Raw genomic sequence first — 6,610 nt, 5'->3', positions numbered from 1 at the left:
TGCATATTTCTTTTGTGTGTGCTTGGGACCTGGGTGAAGTCCTGTCATGTTTTCTCTCAGGCTGCTGCTATACCACTTGATCTACACCACCAAAACTGTTTTTTTGCAGGTTCATTAGAGATAAGAGTCTCATGGTTGGCTTCCCATTGCAATCCTCAGATCTCCTCCTGAGTAGCTAGGATTATCATCGTGAGTCACTGGTGCCCAGCTCCAGTTCAGAGATCTTCACTTCAAATGTCTTCACTGACACTGCAGAGGCCACGTTGGAGTAGAGGCAATGGCTTCTTCCATTAGAGCCTCAGTTCTGCTCATCACAGTGGAGATGTTGATGCAAAAACCTTGGCCATGTCTATAGCATATATATCATGGAAATGCCCTTTTAGTTGTTCTCACTGGGCCTTGTCCATGACGAGCACATACTTCTAATGAGCTACATTTCAAACCCAAGAAGTGTGTGTGTGTGTGTGTGTGTGTGTGTGTGTGTGTGTGTGTGTTTCTTTTGACAAGACCTTACCATGTAGCCTAGGCTGGCCTTAGACTTGTGTTCCTCCTGCTTCTGCTTCCAAAGTGCTGGAATGATAAACTGTAGATACTTCACATCATGACCACTGAATGCATCTCCTTTTGTAGGAAGGCGTTACAGGAAACCATGAAGTGGTCCAATCACCAGGCCACACACACACACACATACACACACACACACATACAAGGTAAGAGGCACACTGTTTTCATTCTAAACTGTCCATTTAATCTCAGTATTAGTTAATGCCAGTCCAGTTCAACTATTGTAATATTGAAAGGATATTCCATTCCCTTTTTAAAGTGACTTAAGATCTGTTTTATACTTAAGTTGTCTTCATATATCTGATGTATGATTACAAGAAGGAGAGCAGGAAAACCATTAGTGACTTTCATGTAAACTGGTTTTGCCCCAGTTAAGAAAAAGATCAGAGTACTAAGTGTAAATTATTCGCATGTCACTATTCCCATTCAAAGCATAAAGAGCCAGGGATATTTTATTTCTTTTTGTATTTCAGTGTATTTTATTGGTTTTTCTTTTTAAGTGTTTGGAGACATACTCACACAAAAAATGTAACCACTGCCACAGAATTCTTCCTCCTGGGGCTCTCAGAGGATCCTGAACTCCAGCGTGTCCTCTTTGCACTCTTCCTGTCCATGTACCTGTTCACAGTGCTTGGAAATCTGCTCATCATCCTGGCCATCACTTCTGACCCCCACCTCCAAATCCCCATGTACTTCTTCCTCTCCAATCTGTCCTTGATTGACATCGGCTTCACCTCCACCACCGTCCCTAAGTTGCTGATGAACCTCCAGAGTCACAGCAGATCCATCTCCTATGGGGGCTGCCTCACCCAGATGTCTTTTTTCATCACTTTTGCATGTACAGATTCTATGCTTCTGACTGCTATGGCCTATGACAGCTTTGTGGCCATCTGTCACCCCCTGCATTATTCATGCATCATGAACCCTCGTCTCTGTGTCTCCTTATTTTGGGTGTCTTTCACACTTGGTCTTTTGGAATCCCTGCTACACAATCTGATTGTCTTACAGCTTACCTGCTTCAGGACTGTGGACATTGCTAATTTCTTCTGCCACCCTTCCCAGCTGCTTCACCTGGCCTGTACCGACAGCTTCAGCAATGAGATAGTCATGTGTGTTATTGGCATCCTGCTTGGTGTTCTCCCTGCCTCAGGCATTCTCTTCTCCTACTGTCAAATTCTGTCCTCCATTTTGAAAATCCCATCTGCAGGGGGGAAGTACAAAGCCTTCTCCACCTGTGGTTCTCACCTGTCCATCGTGAGCTTGTTTTATGGCACAGGACTAGGGGAGTACTTTGGTTCAGCTCTGTCAACATCCCCCAGAAACCATGTGGTGGCCTCAGTGATGTATGCTGTGGTCACTCCCCTGCTGAACCCCTTCATCTACAGCCTGAGGAACAGGGACATTAGCAGAGCCCTGGAGAGATTTGACACCCGGGCATTCTCCGTGTTTGCGCCTGCAGCTTCCAGGTAGGAAATTAATTGGAAAAGTTAGAAAAACACATATGTTAAAATAAGAAAAAGCCAGAAGGGGTGCTGTGGCATAAGTGGCAGAGCTCTAACCTTGAGTAAGCCTAAGGACAGTGCTCAGGCCCTGAATTCAAGCTGCAGAACTGGCACACAAAAATAAAAAAGGAAAATATCGCCTTTTCTTTCCCATTCTTTCTTATTTTTTGTTTGTTGTTTTTAGCAGTCCTTAAAATCTGGCTCTGGGTGCTGTCCCTGAGCTTTTACTCAAGACGAAATCACTCAGGCTTGAGCCACAGCCTCCCTTCTGATTTCTCTGAGTAGTTTCTTGAAAATAAAAGTCTCACATGACTTTCCTGCCTCGGCTTGATTCAAGCCACAATCCTCAGATTTCAGTTTTCTGAGTAGCTACTGTTCCAGGATGGAACCGCAGATGCCGTCTCCTTCCAGCCCTTTAGTCTGATTCTTCCAGTATAGTCTGATTCTTCCAGGCTGTATGAACCATACTGTGTTCTCTTTCTGTCAGGGATGTGTGAATTAGGAAGCTCCTATATGACATTGCTTTCTCCATTGCCAGTATCCATATTAAGCCTCCCTGGAGCCAAAGGCTATTGATTTATGTTGAATGGAGAAAGGAATAGGAGCTGAATACACTGATTGTGATCCAGTAGAGACAAAGCATAATCCTGAAGAACAGGGGGAGGACTGGTTATTGGCAAAAGTGGTTCTTCATGAGGAAAACCAGTTTAATAGTTTCTGTTGTAAGCTGGAAGAATACCAGCATGCAACACTTAAGCTGTGATAATCATGATTACGCTGGACACAGGTGGCTGCAGCCTGGGCAGGACAGTCCAGAGTCTAATCGCCAACCAACCCCACAAAGTCAGAAATGAAGCTGTAGACACAACTGGTAGAGTGCCAGCCTTGAGCAAAGTATCTCATGCACTGTGCCAGACCCTAAACTCAAGCTCCACTACTGGTACAACAACAACAAAAACCATGATTTGTTGTCCATGGTCACCACAGAGTGTCATTCTGTACTCTCCTTGTCTTTCATAATCCTTTGTGAAATCATAGACAATAGCATCTATCATGGCCTAAAATGGTTACATACATTGCTTCCTATGAACTCCAGTGGGAAGAGGGTGGGGTTCGAAAGGATGCATATGGGGAAGAAAGTCACAACAATATCCTGGATGAGGGAGGAGGAGTTCTGCAATGCAAGTATATGAGTTATGTATTGCATGTAATTTCTGTCATATGATCTACATACGATGTTTCCGGAGTATATGTTTGAAGTTACTTGTAACATTATTGCTGTTGTTGTCATTACTTGTCAGAAATTAACATTAAAATGAATAAACATGCCAATTATTAAATATAAATTATTAAACTTAAAAATCAAAAAAACATCTAGTATTAAAATAAAGTGAATGATCTTGTGAAATTAACTACAGATCATTAGGTAGAGAAGGATGAAGAGATAGGTGGGCAATTAGGATAGAAGTTGTTATTGGTCACAATTCATCGTACTTATACCCTGGGATGCCGAAATGAAACCTCTTTGCACAACCATATCATGATGATGATGATGATCCTTTGCATTGCTCCTTAAAGATACTAACTTTTTCTATGATGCTGTCAGAAAAAACAACATTGACTCATTTGTAAGGAAATGGAAAGACTTAGAAAAAATCATATTAAGTGAAGTAAGCCAGACGCAAAGGAAATTAGGCTCAATGGTTTCCTTCATTTGTCATAATCAGTAGAAACCTTGGGCTCAACTAGCAGAGATCTACAATAGAACAAAACCTTGATACATAAGGCCATATAGTATGATGCTAAATGAAAGAACTTCCAGGATATTGAAACAAAAGTCATATAATGAATGACTGTTGTCCTTAATGTACTATGTTATCTCTCATCTCTTTTGCTGTCCCTTCGGTATCTCATATTGTTACAGTATCTCACTTTGTTGCCTGATATACTGAATTTATTTGTATTTAGTTATATGAAATTGGATAGGGAAGGGGGGAAAACCAAGACGTGGGGTTGGGGGGGAGGGTAATGGGTACCAAGACATGTGAAAGGGCATCAATGTATGTGAATTAATGCACCTTCCATCTGGCAAATATTATGTAATCCTTTTATTAATTACAATAAAAATATTTTTAAAAAGATACTTTTTTGAATGAGAATGTAAAAGTAAGTCGCCCCATCAATTATGTCTATTATTTCAAACACATCTCTTAGGACAATCATTTTAAGATTGCGGATGAAACTATTTTAACACGTATATGGAGGAAAATTAATATTTATCTCCCATATATACCAAAATGCTCAGTGGTGGGCTTTGTGGAAATGACTTTTAGCCTGTAACGTTAAACTTGCAGTACATACACAATATGCCTATATTTCTACATCAGCTCTCAAACTGCTTGATAAAAATGTGAGAAATGAAGTATGTAGTTACTGTTGGAGTTTACATTTTTCTTTAAAAAAGCATTCTATCATCATAGAAATGGTGAGGTTATTGCAGATGATGCTAGCGCAAAGAGCAATTTGAAACTAAAATGTTCCCAGGCCAATATAGAAGTCTGTCTAAAATTTGAGCCAGTACTAGGGCTTGTACTCAGGGTCTGGGCATGGTACCTTAACGTTTTCACTCAAAGTTAGCAATTTCCTCCTTTAACTACAGATTTCCTTGTAGCTTTAAATAGGGTCTCATATTTTACCTGAAGATTCACATTCAGATTCACACACCCATGCTTCTTTTTTTAATTGTTCATGGGGCTTGAACATGAGGCCAGGGCAATGAGTCTCATCAGTCTTGCTCAGGACTAGCCATCTACCAATTTGAGCCACAGCACCACTTCCAGTGTTCTGCTGGTTAATTTCGGTAAGAGGCTCAGGGGCTTTCCTTCCCATGCTGCTATTGAATCTTATCTTCAGATCCCACCCTCTTAAGTAGCTACGAGTACAGGCATAAGCCACCATCCTGAACTAACCTGAGCCTTGTAAAATGGGATTTGAGTAAATGCTGCCACTACATTAGTTCATTGGTTGGGAACTGATTGGCTAGACTTCAATCCTCTCAATCTCTATTCCACAGTATCAAAGATTGTATGTGGGAACCACGAGGCCAAGACTGAGGTATTGTGTGTGTGTGTGTGTGTGTGTGTGTGTGTGAGAAAGAGAGAGAGAGAGAGAGAGAGAGAGAGAGAGAGAGAGAGAGAGAGAGAGAGAGAGAGAGAGTGTCCTGGGCTTTGAACTCAGTGCCTGAGCACGGTCTTTGGGCTTTCTCAAGGCCAGATCTCTATCGCTTGAGCCACAGAACCACTTCTGGATTTTTTCTATGTATATGATACTGAAGAATTGAGCCCAGGTCTTTGTGCAGGCTAGGCAAGCACTCTACCACTAGGCCAAACTCCCAGCCCCTAGGACTGAGTTTAAAGCTAGATGCTAGTGGCTCTTGTTTGTAATTCATGCTAATTGTTTTAGGACTTTGAATGATGGCCAGACCTTAAGATGACAAGCTAGGGGCACCAGGTGCCTGCGGCTCACTCCTGTAATCCTAGCCACTCAGGAGAGTGAGCTCTGAGGGTTAGGGTTCAAAGACAGCTCAGGTAGGAGAATCTGTGATACTTTCACCTCCAAAGGATCATGAAACGGCTAGAAATGGAGCTGTGACTCAAGTTGTAATGTCCATCCAGCCAGGAGTACTAAAGTTCAAGAAAAGTACCCAGGTCCTGGTTCAACACCAAGTGTGCACACACACACACAACACACACACACACAAAACACACACATATGCACACACATGCACATACACACACAACACACACACGCACACACATATACACACATGCACACACATAACACACACACACAACACACACATGCACACACACACACACACACACACACACACAAAAGTGGAACTGTGGTACAAGTGGTAGAGTGCTAGCCTTGAGCAAAAAGCACAAGGACATTTTCTTGACCCTTAGTTCAAGTCCTAGAAATAGTGCAAATAAATAACATAACCAAAAAAGCATCCACCTCACTTTTATTAACCAAGAGCTAGAGGCTCACACCTTTAATCAGAGATACACAGAGGGCTGGGATCTCTAGATCTGGCCAGACTGTGGCTAGCAAAGCACTTGATCTCATCTATAAAATAAGTATTTTAAAAAAAGATAGATGGCACACCATTTGGTTAGCAATCAGAAAGCCCTGTTCAAACCTCAGTATTATGAAAACCAAAAAAATAAAATAAAAGTAGACAGGAATATATAAAGAAAATTTATATAATAAAAACTTTACATCACAACAACTGTAAAATTCAGTTTGTAGACTGACCTTCTAGACACTCATCATCTTTACAAACTAAAATTTCATACATTAAAAAAAATGAGCTCCTCCTTCATAAATGCCCATCGACCTGGCTCCAATCTTCTTCCAGTGCTACTTGGTCAAGAACTGTACAAATGAATCCAAACAAACAATATGTGCAGACAGAAAGGACTTATAGGTCTACAGGCTAAAATTCTTGCTTCTGTAAAACCACAGTATTCATAAATCTC

General features: G+C 41.3%; 1 pseudogene; it reads left to right on the top strand.

Annotated features, from left to right (window-relative positions):
* The first annotated feature begins 1,176 nt into the window (after positions 1–1,176).
* LOC150068207 (putative gustatory receptor PTE01 pseudogene) lies at positions 1,177–1,906 on the top strand (annotated as a pseudogene).
* The last annotated feature ends 4,704 nt before the right edge of the window (positions 1,907–6,610 follow it).

The sequence above is a fragment of the Megascapheus bottae genome, chromosome 1, assembly GCF_031878675.1.
Source record: "Megascapheus bottae isolate mThoBot1 chromosome 1, mThoBot2.hap1, whole genome shotgun sequence".
Lineage (NCBI taxonomy): Eukaryota > Metazoa > Chordata > Mammalia > Rodentia > Geomyidae > Megascapheus > Megascapheus bottae.
This window is presented reverse-complemented; position numbering and strand designations above follow the sequence as displayed.